Source organism: Tasmannia lanceolata, unplaced genomic scaffold (assembly GCF_043159265.1).
Source record: "Tasmannia lanceolata isolate RefF3 unplaced genomic scaffold, GAP_Taslan_0.1 ptg000013l, whole genome shotgun sequence".
NCBI classification, from domain to species: domain Eukaryota; kingdom Viridiplantae; phylum Streptophyta; class Magnoliopsida; order Canellales; family Winteraceae; genus Tasmannia; species Tasmannia lanceolata.
Window position 1 is genome coordinate 43,840,328 of NW_027518690.1, and position 15,928 is coordinate 43,856,255.

The following is a 15,928-nucleotide window of genomic DNA, read 5'->3' on the forward strand; positions in this document are numbered from 1 at the left end:
TTATTTATCTTTTATACTTTAACACTCATCGCACGTGTGGCTCACTTGGCAAACATGTGGCATATGTGGTCCTACTTTGGGCCAACCATCGCATGTGAATTTTTACTATCCGGGAGGTTTGAACTCGAGACCTTTGGCTCTGATACCATGTTAACTAACCAACTTCTCCTAGAGCTCAAGCTTTTGGAGAAGTTGGTAGTTAACAGGTCTGTTGAATGTCAAAGCAGCCACACATGCCCACTTTTCATGAGATTTTGTATTCATTCACGAGGTGGCTGCTACGACATGCAATAGAACATCCGTGAAATGCCTTCTGCAATGGACGCTAGCAAATTCCTTTAAAATGTATTTAAAACATTTTCATAAAAACAGTTTAAAGTTTTAATCCGCAGACCAATATAATGCATTTTATTACAGTAAAAGATCAGTTAAAATGCCATTTTTCTAACTCTGGTTGGTTTCCAGGATTTTTCTAGGAAAGTTTGTTAGGGAAAATATTTTTAAAATTTCCAACATTTTTTTAACATATGAAAGAGATAATTTGAACCAGCCCTAGTAAATTTTAACCTAGAGACCTTCAATGTATTATTGTTGGGAAAAGTTTTAATAAGATGGGTTGCGTGAAAGCATCTGGTCGGAAGGACATTGAAGTTCTCAACAAGCTCTTACAAGCCCATTAAATATTGAACAACAAGATGCTTAGCACATCTCATTAAAACATTGCAGCGCTGATATGTGATAATATCCCTCCAAATTTACCATAGTAAAATAATTTCCCACAAAATCATGAACAGGAAAAAAAAATCTCAGGAAAGACTTTTCCATGAGAAAAGTTTAGTTTTTTTGCAATCAAACAGTGAGTCAATTCCAGTTCACGTCAGACACTATTATTGAATCAAGGGATATGTATTCTTCGAGCATCACTTCCACGTGATAAAGGTAATCAAATGACACAAATACCCTTACACAAGAGGTAAATTTTCAAAAACTACCAACGTGAAAAAAGCCTGCAATCTAACTCACCGGACATTTCCAGGCCATAACCATCTGAACAAACTCATCCAAAGCCTTCAAAGACGGACCCTTAAAACCCTCATCCTCAAAAACAGCCTTCTTCATTTCTTCCTTCAAAACCCCAACTCTCTCCCTAATCTCCCCTTCAAAAACCAAACCCAAAACCCTAATCACATCTTCCCACCCAATCATCTCATCAACACCTCTCGCCATCTCAACACAAACCTTCAATTCCTCTTCCAAAAGCTTCGAATTATAAAACTGTTCAGACCCTAAAGGCCACCCAATAATCGGAACCCCACAACTCAAACTCTCCAAAACCGAGTTCCAACCACAATGACTCAGAAAAGCCCCAGTCGACTCATGCGACAGTATTTCCATCTGTGGGGCCCATCTCCTGATTAAAAATCCTTGTTTTTTCTCAGCCGTTCGATCTTCAAATCCTTCTGGCAACCACTCATCAGCCCTAAAATCCTCACTCGCATCAAACCCTGATGGTGGCCTAAGAACCCAAATAAAAGGCCTCAAACTCAACTCCAAACCCTTGGCAAGCTCCTTCATCTGGGCCGGACCTATACTGTTTTGGGATCCGAACGAGACGTACACCACAGAACGAGGCGGGTGTAGGTTAAGCCACTCGGCGCATTTTAGCCAGCCGGCGCACGTTAACGGTCTAGGGGTGTATGAATTGAGTGGACCAATGGCCCACACGGTCTGACCGTTGGATCTCTCCCAATCTTCGAGGCTCGATTTTTCTAACACGTGGACGGTGTTCCAAAGGCTACCGTTGGACAGGCGGCATAACTCGGTTTGCCGGTTCACGAAAATCGAGGACGGGTCCGAACCGGTGGCGGACCTCATGTTATTAGAGAGCTGGGACCGGCGTATTTTAACATGGGGAAGGTCAGGGAACGTGAGCTCATCGGCACATGTTAGCAGGTGAGGTCGGTGGGCCCAGATTGAATTATAAATAGACATAGCATAAGGTCCGGATGTGTAGAGTACAGCATGAAAGATGCCTAGGGATTTTGCCACGTTGACGGTCCAACCGAGGAACATATCGGAAATTATACATATCGGGGGTTGGTTATCGGATTCCGAAATATCGGAGATTAGGGAGTGGAAGGACGGTTGGAGCGTTTCGGAGGCTTGGTAGAAGCGAGAGATTTGAGGACGGGAAAGGAGGTGGGTGTCGGAAATGTTATCGGGGAGGCCATGATCGGACGTGTTGAAAGGGAGTTGAGCTAATCGGACGGTGGGGGAGGAGGGTAAGAGGGTGCGTAGGTTAGGGATGTTGGGAGGGGTGGTCACGATAGTGAGAGTCACGTGAGGGAATCGAGAGGTGAGGAGATGGGCTAGGTGGACGAATGGGTTTAGATGGCCTCGAGCCATGAATGGGAAGAGGATTATGTGGCCTTTGAATTGTGTTGTTTCCATTGTTGATTTGGAAGGGGGGGTGAAAGAAGGTTTTTGGTTTTTTGATGATGGTATTTTGTGAGGAGGGTTTGGGAAGGTGGATTGTAAATTTGTAGTGAGAAATGAAAGGAATAATTAGTATGTTCACTTTATGCCTTTTGTTTGGTTTGGAATCCACGGAGACTTGTCGATCGCTTGTCGGCTTAGCTGGGAAGGTTGTCTTTACTTTTTAGGGTTTGGATTTTCTTATTGGCACCACATGTTTGGGTCCTAGACCCATCTTTGACATGCATGTGTAATAAAGACGACCCACATGAGATTACCAAAATTATCAAATATACACTTTCAGTAGTAGGGTGACTGATTAATAGGATTAATTAGCTAATTGATGCACCTTAAGGCCATGTTTGGAAACCATGAAATTTTTCCTTGGAATGCTAGTTTATCCTGTGGTGGGAATGGGATAGGTAGAGAACTGAGTTGAAAATAGGGAAAAGAAAAACTATACTCAAAATAGAGTTTTATTTTTCCTATTTTACAAATCACTTAACACCATCTCTTACCCTCTCCGTTCTCTCCCACCCCCGCTCTATCCTTTTCTCACGACTTTTTAGGGGTGCAACTTGGGTCGGGTTAGGTTGGCCAAATAATATCCCGGGTTGGGTCAGGGTTGAAAATCGGAAACCTGGTTTCATTTCGGGTTGGGTTCAGGTTGACTCATTAAAAACCCGACCCAACCCAACCCGCAACCCGACTATTGTATGTGAGAGCTCCTGGTAAAACAAGAGATTTGATATGATGTAAGGCCTTACAACAATACGGTATGGGTACCGCCCTTGATATTTTGATCCAACAGCGAGCTCACTTTTTGATGCACCTTATAATTTCTCGCAAAACAAAATCGTAAGCCGGTTTTTCTTCAAACTATGTGTTTTAAAAGTTTAAATAATACCAATAAAAAAAAGATAGAAAATGACCAAAAAAAAGGGGCTTATTATGATAATGACGTGTCAAGGGGGCAGATTTGAAAATGACGAATGTAGAGTGATAGTGACTGGTTTGGGACTTTTATGACCAAACTACCCCTCAGATCAAAATCGTGGTTTTTACTTTTCTCAAACGTTAACCTTTGTTATTTTCACCTCTCTCTCTCTCTCTCTCTCTCTCTCTCTCTCTGGCCATCTCTGATGTGATCTCTCCTGCCCTCTCTCTACGGCCTCTCTCTCTCTCTCTCTCTCTCTCTCTCTCTCTCTCTCTCTCCGGCACCATCTCTCTCTGTCCCTCTCTCTCAACGGAACCCTCTCTCTCTCTCTCTCCCTCTCTCCTGCTGTCTCTCTCCGGTAGGCTCTGATTCTGAGCGGACCTCCTCTCACAGGTTGGTACTCTCTCTCTCTCTCTCTCTCTCTCTCTCTCTCTCTCTCTCTCTCTCTCTCTCTCTCTCTCAGTTGTTTTTTGAGATTTTATGTTAGGGTTTTGAGAAAATCAGTTTGGAAACCAAAAATTAGGGGTCATGAGAAAATCAGTTTAGAAATCTATGGTTGGGAAAATCAGTACTCTCTCTCTCTCTCTCTCTCTCTCTCTCTCTCTCTCTCTCTCTCTCAGCGGCGAAGATCAGCATCTAAATCTTTATTTTTTTTAGAAATCTATGGTTTAAACCCCTAATTCTTTTAGAAATTTATGGTTTAAAGCCCTAAAGTTTGGTTTAAACCCCTAATTTTTTTAGAAATCTATGGTTTAAAGCCTTAAAGTTTGGTTTAAACCCCTAATTTTTCACAAATTATTGGTTTAAACCTCCAAGTTTGGTTTAAACCAAAGATTGGTTTAAAGCCCAAAAGTTTGGTTTAGAAACCCTAGATTTTCCCAAATCAGTTGAGAAACCTTATATTTTGGAAAATCAGTTTAGAAAACCCTATCTTTTTCCAAATCAGTTTAGAAAATCCTATAATTTTTTCAAATTAATTTAGACTCAAACCAATAAGTTAGGGTTGGTACCCTATGATAGCTGGGTATTAATTGAGATACAATACAGTCGAAAATATATGGTTTAAACCAATAATTTGTCACACCTTATTGGCTTAAACCCCTAAATCTTGAATAATAAATGGTTTAAATCAATAATTTATGACAAATCATTTGTTTAAACCCCTTCTATTTCGAAAATCAGCCCTAAGTTTTGAAAAAATAATGGTTTAAACTAATATTTGATATAAATCATTGGTTTAAACTCCTAAATCTTGAAAAATCAATAGTTTAAACCAATAATTTATGACAAATCATTTGTTTAAACCCCTTCTATTTCGGAAATCAGCCCTAAGTTTTGAAAAAAGAATGGTTTAAACCAATATTTGATATAAATCATTGGTTTAAACCCCTAAATCTTGAAAAATCAATGGTTTATACCAATAATTTATGAGAAATCATTGGTTTAAACCCCTAATATTTGAGAAATCAGTTGGTTTAATTCAGTTATTAACTTTTTTTCAACACATTATGTCTGAACAGGTCCAAATCTGATTTAGTGAATTTGATTCCATCTTTTTTACCTAGTGATCATCTCATCAAACCATGGTAATGCCTCCATTATTCTTTTAAGCCTTGTATTTTTTTAAATGTTGTATATATCTGAGAATTGTTTGTTTTGCAGGCGTCATATGCTACGTCGATATGTTGCCCTCCAAGTTTCACGACTTCTTCAGGTCCTTTGAGTTGATGAAAGCACATACTGATATGCTACATAGCAGCCCATTTGGGGCCTTGCTTAATCTAGAAAGTCTGAAATTGCACAAGGCAATAGTGACCGTCCTCGTGCGATCTTGGATACCCAAGTCGAGGGCACTTAAAATAGGTGGCATATTAGTCCCCTTTGAGGTCAGAGATTTAGTATTCGCATTGAGCCTAAGCCTTATAGAGGATAGAATACGGATAGACTGGCATTCGACAGAGGAGGTCGAAAATTGGATCTGTGCCAGTGGTGAGATTTGGTGAGATTGCAGATGTTATCAGGGCAGAGTCCAGATCGGATGAGATTGCATCGGTCCAGGCGACAGTGAGACATGTTTTGCTGCTCCTGTTCTGCTCTGTCCTTTTTGCCCGGGCTGACCCTGTGGATCACAGGACGAAATCCTGCCTCTTCCCCTACTTAGGAGCAGAGACCGTAGGAAGAATTGCTTGGACATACCCCGTCTACGACTTCCTGGTAGAGTCACTGCATTCATATTTCGAAAACGGGAAGACGGGATATATCACCGGATGCGTTATTGTGCTACAGGTAAAGAGAACATATATTATATACATGTTAGTCTTTTGTAAGTTTGGTTATTTGTTCTCTAAAGACTGTCTGTCTTCATTCCAAGTGTGGCTATTTGAGCATACTACCTTGTGGGCACCTTCAGCTCCAGATGCACATCCACGCCTATTGAAGTGGATCACAGGGATCCAAACACGGAGGAGTGACCAGGCAGCCCTTATCAGACATATCCGTGATGGGAGGCTAAAGAAGACCCAGGTTAGACCTAGAGCTTCTGTACTCCCCTAGTATTCACTTCTTCTAACTGAGATTAACTATTCGATTTCAGGTTGTGAGGTCCCTACTACCTCTTCCTCGAGAAGAGGGCCTCCTATCCGTCGCAGCTCCTCGAGAAGAGGGCCCGGTATCTGTCGCGGCAGATGAGGTCGAGGAGGCTGGTACTCTGACGGGAGAGGTAACAACCACCACTCTCTTTCTTGCATAGGGTCGTTATATTCAGGTTATCTAAATTTCATTAATTGTTAGTAGGTTGCTAAGATAGAACATGTCGGAAACGAGGAAAGCATCCACGACATTCCCATTTCAGAGGGTCTCATATCCGCCGCAGCAAATTAGGGCGAAGAGGCTACTACTTCGATCACAGTGGTAAGGAACAACCCCCGTCTTTCTTACATAGGCTCGTCATATTCAAGTTATCTAAACTTCCTCTATTGTTCATAGGTTTATAAGAAAGAATCTTCCGCTACCGCCCCAACAGACGATGAATGCCTCCAAGACATTCATATTTTAGAGGAAGAAACGATAGCGTCTTTGAGTGATGTTACTAAAGGTCCTGAATTTTAAGTCCATTTCCAATTACTATAGAGTCCATTCTCTAAGTGATATGTTACTAATTTTTCATTTCCGCTTTTCAGATGAGCATACCTTTTAAGAGGAGGAGAGGGACAAAAAGAGATGCTGATAGGGAAGTGAAGGAAGAGCATGTGTCTATAAGCAAGGCTGATTTTAATTTGTTAGTAGAGAGGGTTAGAGAACTTGAAGAGAGGTCAATACGACATGAAAATGAAATAGCCGAGCTTAAGAGGATTATTATCTCAGGTGGAATGGAGGCCGAATGGGAGGATGAAGGAGAGGGGGAGATGATGAGAGGGGATGACCAAGGGGTGGTCATCTTTGAGAGCCAGGATTCCTTGGAGGAGGGAATAAAGCGGAATGTGATTTCCATCCCCGACACTCCACTGAAACCTGTGGCAAAACTGATTTGGAGTATTGAGAGAGGAGTGAAGCTGGGTTTGAGGAAAAGTAAACTCTCTCAATACACTAGTTCACCGTATACGATTTTTGGGACTAAGAAGGTGAACGATAAAGCATTGGTGGTGGCAGAGCCGCAATGCCATCGGTTGCTCCCAAAGCTTCTTGCGCTTCTCCCAAGATAAATCGGATTGATTCCTTTTTGCAATATTGTTATCTAGCCTCTGTAAATCTTAAATTATCATGTGTTTTGCAACGAACGAGTTATACAACTCAACGGCGAGTACCTGTATGCCGAGGACTTGCTTATCCTTAAGAACCCCATAGAGTGGTTAAGTTCTCCGATAATTGTTTTGGTTCTTTATTCTAGAGCTGAATTCTTTCACCATCGATATTTGTCTCAAATCTCTATATGTTATTTTACGTAGGTTATCAATGTATACGCCGAATATCTAAACGTCCGGAACGAAAATAACAGAAAGCCCGGAGAACGAGCCTGTGTCTCCATCACCACCTTCCTCTATGTAAGAATAGATAGTTTTCCATTTCTAATCATTCTCTTTATAGTTTGTTCACAAGGTCCGAATTTGTTTTGCTCACTCCATTAACTTCTCTCGTATTGCTTTTGTAGGATTATATAACTATCAAAGACTACACCGACCCCTATAGTGTTAAGAAGTTCGTCAAAAGCTTAAAAGAGTACCCGCCGGATAGCCTAAAAAGAGTCCTCTTTCCGGTGCATGTCCCTCAGCATTGGATTCTCCTGGTCCTCGATATGGTGGAAGAGAAGTTCTACATCTTCAACTCCTTGAAAGATCAGGTCTACTATAGAGATGTTGTGCCATTGGCGAGTTCGGGTCCCACTTTCCTTGATTATATTTCAATGTATATAAAATCCTTAGCATGTATGGATTGTTTTATAGATATGATACCTTGGAGGGCTATACTTAAGTAGGTGGGAGTTGGATGTAAGCAAGTTTAGAGTGGTAGAAGTCGAGAAGAGGCCCCTATAACTCAACAGGTATTAAATTTAATTTAAAATCAGTTTGGAAGTTTAAATTCATTGTGGAAGAGCGTGGTCGATGATGTGTTGTTGTTTTGCAGCAATGATTACGGGTTGTTTGTGCCTAAGGAGATGGACTGTCTGGCACGTGACGTTCCACCAGAGTTCACTCAGGCAGATATAGAGCTGATGAGAGGACAATTGTTGGAGGGTTTCTTAGAAGGCCGGTGTGGCACGGTTGTGAACTTGTAGGAGTTGATGAACAGGTAGGCTTGGCAAGGATGAATTCCATTTGAAATTAAAGTGTGCATGTTATGTTTGATATAAGAAACAATCTCCGTTCAAATTTTTTTCATCATTCATTCTCAGCCACTTTTTCATCCTTTCGCGATTCATTGCATGCATAGTGATGGTGTATATGATGCGATTCATTTCAAAATATGTTTTTAGCAGATATTCATAATTTCATTAATCATGTTACTATTTCAGCAGATTACTCGATGCAATAGTAACAGGATTAATGAAATTATGAATATCTGCTAAAAAATATTTTGAAATGAATCGCATCATATACACCATCACTAAGCATGTAATGAATCACGTAAGGATGAAAAAGTGGCTGAGAATGAATGATGAAAAAAATTTGAAAGGAGATTGTTTCTTATATCAAACTAAACATACACACCTTCATTTCAAATGGAATTCATCCTCGCCAAGCCTACATGTTCATCAACTCTTATATGTTCACACCCATGCCACACTGGCCTTCTAAAAAATCCTCCAACAATTGTCCTCTCGTTAGCTCTATATCTGCCTGAGTGAACTCTGGCGTAACGTCACGTGCCAGGCAGTCCATCTCCTTGAGCACAAACAGCCCACAATCATTGCTGTAAAACAATAACACATCATCGACCACGCTCTCCCACAATGAATTTAAACTTCCAAACTGATTTTAAATGAAATTTAATACCTGTTGAGTTGTAGGGGCCTCTTCTCGACTTCTACCACTCTAAACTTGCTTACATCCAACTCCCACCTACTTAAGTATAACCCTTCAAGGTATCATATCTATAAAACAATCCATACAGGCTAAGGATTTTATATACATTGAAATATAACCAAGGAAAGTGGGACCCGAACTCGCCAATGGCACAACATCTCTATAGTAGACCTGCTCTTTCAAGGAGTTGAAGATGTAGAACTTCTCTTCCACCATATCGGGGACCAAGAGAATCCAATGCTGATGGACATGCACCGGAAAGAGGACTCTTTTTAGGCTATCCTGTGGGTACTCGTTTAAGCGTTTGACGAACTTCTTAACACTATCAGGGCCGGTGTAGTCTTTGTTAGTTATACAATCCTACAAAAGCAATACAAGAGAAGTTAATGGAGTGAGCAAAACAAATTCGGACCTTGTGAACAAACTATAAAGAGAATGATTGGAAATGGAAAACTATCTATTCTTACATAGAGGAAGGTGGTGATGGAGACACAGGCTCTTTCTTCGGGCTTTCTGTTATTTTCGTCCCGGATGTTTAGATATTCAGCGTATACATTGATAACCTACGAAAAATAACATATAGAGATTTGAAACAAATATCGATGGTGAAAGAATTCAGCTCTAGAATAAATAACCAAAACATTCACTGGAGAACTTAACCACTCTATGGGGTTGTTAAGGATAAGCAAGTCCTCGTCAAACAGGTACTCGCTGTTGAGCTGTATAACTCGTTCACTGCAAAACACCTGATAGTTTAGGATTTACAAAGGCTAGATAACTATATTGCAAAAGGGCTTCAATCCGATTTACCTTGGGGGAAGCGCAAGAAGCTTTGGGAGCAATAGATGGCATTGCGGCTTTGCCACCACCAATGCTTTATCGTTCACCTTCTTAGTCTGAAAAGCCGTATACGGCGAACTAGTGTATTGAGAGGGTTTCATTTTCCTCAAGCCCACCTTCACTCCTCTCTCAATACTCCAAATCAGTTTTGCCACAGGTTTCAGTGGACTGTCGGGGATGGAAATCAGATTCCGCTTTATTCCCTCCTCCAAGGAATCCTGGCTCTCAATGATGACCACCCCTCGGCCATCCCCTCCCATCATCTCCCCCTCTCCTTCATCCTCCCATTCGGCCTCCATTCCACCCGAGGCAATGATCCTCTTAAGCTCGGCTATTTCATTTTCATGCCGTACTGACCTCTCTTCAAGTTCTCTAACTCTCTCCACTAACAAATCAAAATCAGCCTTGCTTATAGACATATGCTCTTCCTTCACTTCCCTATCAGCATCTCTTTTTGTCCCTCTCATCCCCTTAAAATGTATGCTCCTCTGAAAACCGAAAATGAAAAATTAGTAACATATCACTCAGAGAATGGACTCTATAGTAATTGAAAATGGACTTAAAATTCAGTACCTTTAGTAACATATCACTCAGAGACGCTATCGTTTCTTCCTCTAAAATCTGAATGTCTTGGAGGCATTCATCGTCTGTTGGGGCGGTAGCGGAAGGTTCTTTCTTATAACCCTACGAACAATAGAGGAAATTTAGATAACTTGAATATGACGAGCCTATGTAAGAAAGACGGGGGTTGTTCCTTATCACTGTGATCGAAGTAGCAGCCTCTTCGCCCTCATCTGCTGCGGCGGATACGAGACCCTCTTAAATGGAAATGTCGTGGACGCTTTCCTTGTTTCCGACATGTTCTGTCTTAGCAACCTACGAACAATTAATGAAATTTAGATAACCTGAATATAACGACCCTATGCAAGAAAGAGAGTAATGTTTCTTACCTCTCCCATCAGAGTACCAGCCTCCTCGACCTCATCTGCCGCGAGAGATACCAGGCCCTCTTCTCGAGGAAGAGGTAGTAGGGACCTTACAACCTGAAATCGAATACTTAATCTCAGTTAGAAGAAGTGAATACTAGGGGAGTACAGAAGCTCTAGGTCTAACCTGGGTCTTCTTTAGCCTCCCATCACGGATATGTCTGATAAGGGCTGCCTGGTCACTCCTCCGTGTTTAGATCCTTGTGATCCACTTCAATAGGCGTGGATGTGCATCTCGAGCTGAAGGTGCCCACAAGGTAGTATGCTCGAATAGCCACTTGGAATGAAGACAGACAGTCTTTAGAGAACAAATAACCAAACTTACAAAAGACTAACATGTATATAATATATGTACTCTTTACCTGTAAGCACAATAGCGCATCCGGTGATATATCCCGTCTTCCCGTTTTTGGAATATGAATCCAATGACTCTACCAGGAAGTCGTAGATGTGGTATGCCCAAGCAATTCTTCACGCGGTCTCTGCTCCTAAGTAGGGGAAGAGGTAGGATTTCGTCCTGCGATCAACAGGGTCAGCCCGGGGGCAAAAAGCACGGAGCAGCACAGGAGCAGCAACACATGTCTCACTGTCGCCTGGACCGATGCAATCTCATCCGATCTGGACTCTGCCCTGATAACATCTGCAGTCTCACCAAATCTCGCCACCGGCAAACCTCCAACCTTCGACCTCCTCTGTCGAATGCGAGTCTATCCGTATTCTATCCCCTATAAGGCTTAGGCTCAATGTCAATGCTAGATCCCTGACCTCAAAGGGGACTAATATGCCACCTATTTTAAATGCCCTCGACTTGGGAATCCAAGATCGCACGAGGACGATCACTATTGCCTTGTGCAATTTCAGACCTTTAAGATTAAGAAGGGTCACAAATGGGCTGCTCTCTAGCATATCAGCATGTGCTTTCCTCAACTCAAGGGATCTGAAGAAGTCGTGAAACTTGGAGGGGCAGCATCTCGACGTAGCATATGACCCCTACAAAACAAACCATTATCAGATATATATATATATATATATATACAACATTTTAAAAAAAAACAAGGCCTAAAAGAATAATTGAGGCATTACCATAGTTTGATGAGATGATTACTAGGTGGAAAAGATGGAATCAAATCCATTAAATCAGATTTGGACTTGTTCAGACAGAATGTGATGAAAAAAAGTTAACAACTGATTTAAACCAACTGATTTCTCTAATATTAGGAGTTTAAACCAATGATTTCTCATAAAATATTGGTTTAAACCATTGATTTTTCAAGATTTAGGGGTTTAAACCAATGATTTATATCAAATATTGGTTTAAACTATTGTTTTCAAAACTTAGGGGCTGATTTTCAAAATAGAAGGGGCTTAAACAAATGAATTGTCATAAACTATGGATTTAAACCATTTATTATTCAAGATGTAGGGGCGTAACCATTAAGGTGTGAGAAATTATTGGTTTAAACCATAAATTTTCGATTGTATTGTATCTCAATTAATACCCAGCAATCATAGGGTACCAACCCTAACTTATGGGTTTGAGTCTAAACTGATTTGGGAAAATTATAGAATTTTCTAAACTGATTTTTCAAAATATAGGGTTTTCTCAACTGATTTGGGAAAATATAGGATTTTCTAAACTGATTTTCCAAAATATAGGGATTCTCAACTGATTTGGGAAATTATAGGGTTTTCTAAACCAAACTTTAGGGCTTTAAATCAATCTTTGGTTTAAACCAATAATTGTGAAAAAATTGAAAAAAATTGAGGGTTTAAACCAAACGTTAGGACTTTAAACCATAAATTTCTAAAAAAATAGTGGTTTAAACCAAACTGTAGGGCTTTAAACCATAGATTTCTAAAAAAAATTAGGGGTTTAAGCCAAACTTTAGGGCTTTAAACCATAGATTTCTAAAAAAATTAGGGGTTTAAACCAAACTTTAGGGCTTGAAACCATAGATTTCTAAAAAAAATAGGGGTTTAGTTGTTTATTTTCGCAGCTGAGAGAGAGAGAGAGTACTGATTTTTCCAACCATAAATTTCTAAACTGATTTTCTCAAAACACCTAATTTTTTGTTTCCAAACTGATTTTCTCAAAATCCTAACATAAAATCTCAAAAAACAACTGAGAGGGAGAGAGTACAAATCTGTGAGAGGAGGTCCGCTCAGAATCAGAGGCTACCGGAGAGAGAGGGCCAGAGAGAGGGCCAGAGAGAGGGTGCCGTCGAGAGAAAAGTTGCCGTTGAGAGAGAGGGCAGGAGAGAGAGAGAAGGTGTCGAGAGCGAGGGTGCTGTTGAGAGAGGGCCGGAGAGATCGCACCAGAGAGAGAGAGAGAGAGAGAGAGAGAGAGAGAGAGAGAGAGAGAGAGAGAGAGGGGGTAAAAATAACAAAGGTTAACGTTTGAGAAAAGTAGAAACCACGATTTTAAACTGAAGGGTAGTTTGGCGTTAGAAATTCAAAGCCCGTCACTATCACTCCTTTCGTATTTTCAAATCTCTCCTTGACACATTATCATGATAAAGCTCTCTTTTTTTTTGTCATTTTCTAAAATTAAAGAAAAGTTCAAATAAACGCTAGTCAGTTGATTTGACTACATTTTGACAGGTTAGAAACATGTATCACTTTTCAGTTCACCACAGACCATTCGCTCTTTTTTTATTCGTTTTTACTACTCCCAATACAATCAATCAAAGTACAAGATGCACTCTCTCTCCACGTGTTCAACCCACTCCACCAGAGCAACAAGTGGTTGCATTTTTCTATTTTTTTCATGGCCAGCTCGCCCCTTATTTAAAGCTTATCATTGCAAAACGTGAGAGAAAGTCTAAAATCTATCCTCTGTTTTGACCCTTACCCTGCCATGGATTCATTGCACTCAAAGAGGCAATACCCTAATCAAAAGCACAAAACCCATCTCTATTTTACCACTATCCAGCTGCCCCATTTTTATTGGCCATAAAAAAAGGCAATACCCAAAATCAAAGCAAGGCCAATCGGGTTGGTTCGGGACCGACCCTGATCGGGTTGAGAGTCTGGTTGGAAAAATAATCCCTCGGGTTGGGCTCGGGTTGACCTAAACCCGACCCAAACCGACCCGAGTTGCACCCCTAGACTCTGACATAAAAAAATGTTCTGGTTGTCAAACATGACCTAAGAGTTTTAATTCAATATGCCCAAGAACCATACCTATGTAAGGTGGTTAATCAACTAAAATTTGATTTAATTAGATCAAGTGATTGGCTATTAGAGATCCATAAGAGAAGTTTATAAATATGGGACTAGTCCCAACCATCATACATTGATCAAAGCCCATTAGAGATTAGATCGTTTGGGAAAGGCAGTGGAAGATATAGCTCCTTGTTTCATAAACAGATGGCCGATCGAGGTGAGACCTAAACTAGTTTTTAGGGTTCCATTAATCTATATAGTTAGATACTTAGATCACATTAATTTAATATAGACCGAAAGTTAAAAGAGGGGAATGGGACCTCATGCTAAAAAAAAAAAACACAAAGTCCTCTATTATGACACGTGCACAAACAGACAAAAATGGGAGCATGCATCCCAACAAAACAAATGAAAATAGCCAAATCTTCGGTCATTTTCACCCATTCTTTATTTTCTGCACGGGATCCCATTCTAGAAGTGTTTGTCAAGTTAAATCATAAGATCTATAGTAGACTGGATTAAAACAATATAATTATAAAAATCTAAACCTATTGCATAAGAGAAATGATAATTATATAGGGATCTGCTAGCGTTCATCGCAGGATGCATTTCGCGGATGGTCTGTTGCATCTGACAGCACCCACCTCATGAATGAAGACAAAGTCTACTGAAAAGCGAGCCAATGTGGTTGCTGTCAGATGCAACAGACCATCCGCAGAATGCCTTTGGGATGGACGCTAGCAAATCCCAATTATATATTTTTTGTTTTTCATTTGGCATGATTTTGGTCAATATTGATATGAGACGGAGCATATTAGATGGACGGTCGAGATCAATGTAAGTGGGCTCCCTATTTAATAGTAGATGTGCCTCATTGTATTACCGTGGGGACGGTCCAGAGTCTTCTGATTTATGTGAGACCTTGGGTTTGGATTCGTAGAGTGAGTGCTTTAGAAAGGTGCATGTCGTTCTGGGCCAAAGACATACAAAGGTACTTCCAAGAGTTTACGAGAAGAGGAGAAATTGCTAAGAGCAAGGAGAAAGCATCAGATCCGATCATAATGTAATTGGAGACTGCCTAACAAGGGAGCTATCTTTTATGGCGCAGTAAACAGGTTTCACCCTGTCCTAATCCTGTTTTACCATGTGTTTTACCCTGTCATAATCCCTAGTATCAGAGCATGTCCGATCTTTTTAATGAGTGGGTTTGTTGATTTAGTTCAGAGATATGAGTTTTTCGATAGTGGGTTTGCCGATTTAGTTCAGAGATCAGAGTTTTCAGAAGAGATACTACCTCAGAATGTGCTGCACCAAATGATCTAGGTCCAGTGCTCCGGGCTACTACTTATAACACAGGATACTTTCTAGGTGGTCCATGGTAGCCAAAGCAATGGCTGCTAGAACATAAAAAAACACACACTAAAACAATTTTTGTGTCGAATAAACAAGTGATAGACTGGTCTTACGAGACCCACAGGCAACTAAGGTAGTAACCACCGAGGAAGACGAATCGGCTATAATAACTACATCATCCAGAAGATCCACATCTTCAAGAATCATAGGATGGAAGGCATTTATTTCTTATATAAATCGGTCACTGTCTTCTTCTGTTTTGGAGATTTCATCAAACGAGAAACTTTCCATGTTTTTTTATTATCGTTTGTTTAACAGATGGTATGCATCCGTTCCAATGGTATTATATCTTGTGGTTTTGAGTATAGTAGGATTGGTTCAAACTCGAGATGACATTTTTTGAATGCTTCTTTTAGTTTCTCAACCCGTATAGGAGGATTTCTAATCGTGACATTGTCCCTGTACTGGGCCAGAGGTATACAATCTTTTTGTAGAAAGAAGTTGTTCCCTAGTATGTGGTCTCCATCTAGGTTATCGAACCTGATGATTCTGGGATTATAATAGAGTAAAACACATGGTAAAACAGGATTAGGAAAGGGTGAAACAAGATTAGGACGAGATTAGAAATGAGCATAACAAAAATACTAGTTGCA

The 15,928-nt window shown here is 40.5% G+C and overlaps 1 pseudogene; it reads right to left on the reverse strand.

The window, feature by feature from the left end:
- Window positions 1-789: 789 nt before the first annotated feature.
- On the reverse strand, window positions 790-2,552 carry LOC143890196 (UDP-glycosyltransferase 92A1 pseudogene; annotated as a pseudogene).
- Between the last annotated feature and the right edge of the window lie 13,376 nt (window positions 2,553-15,928).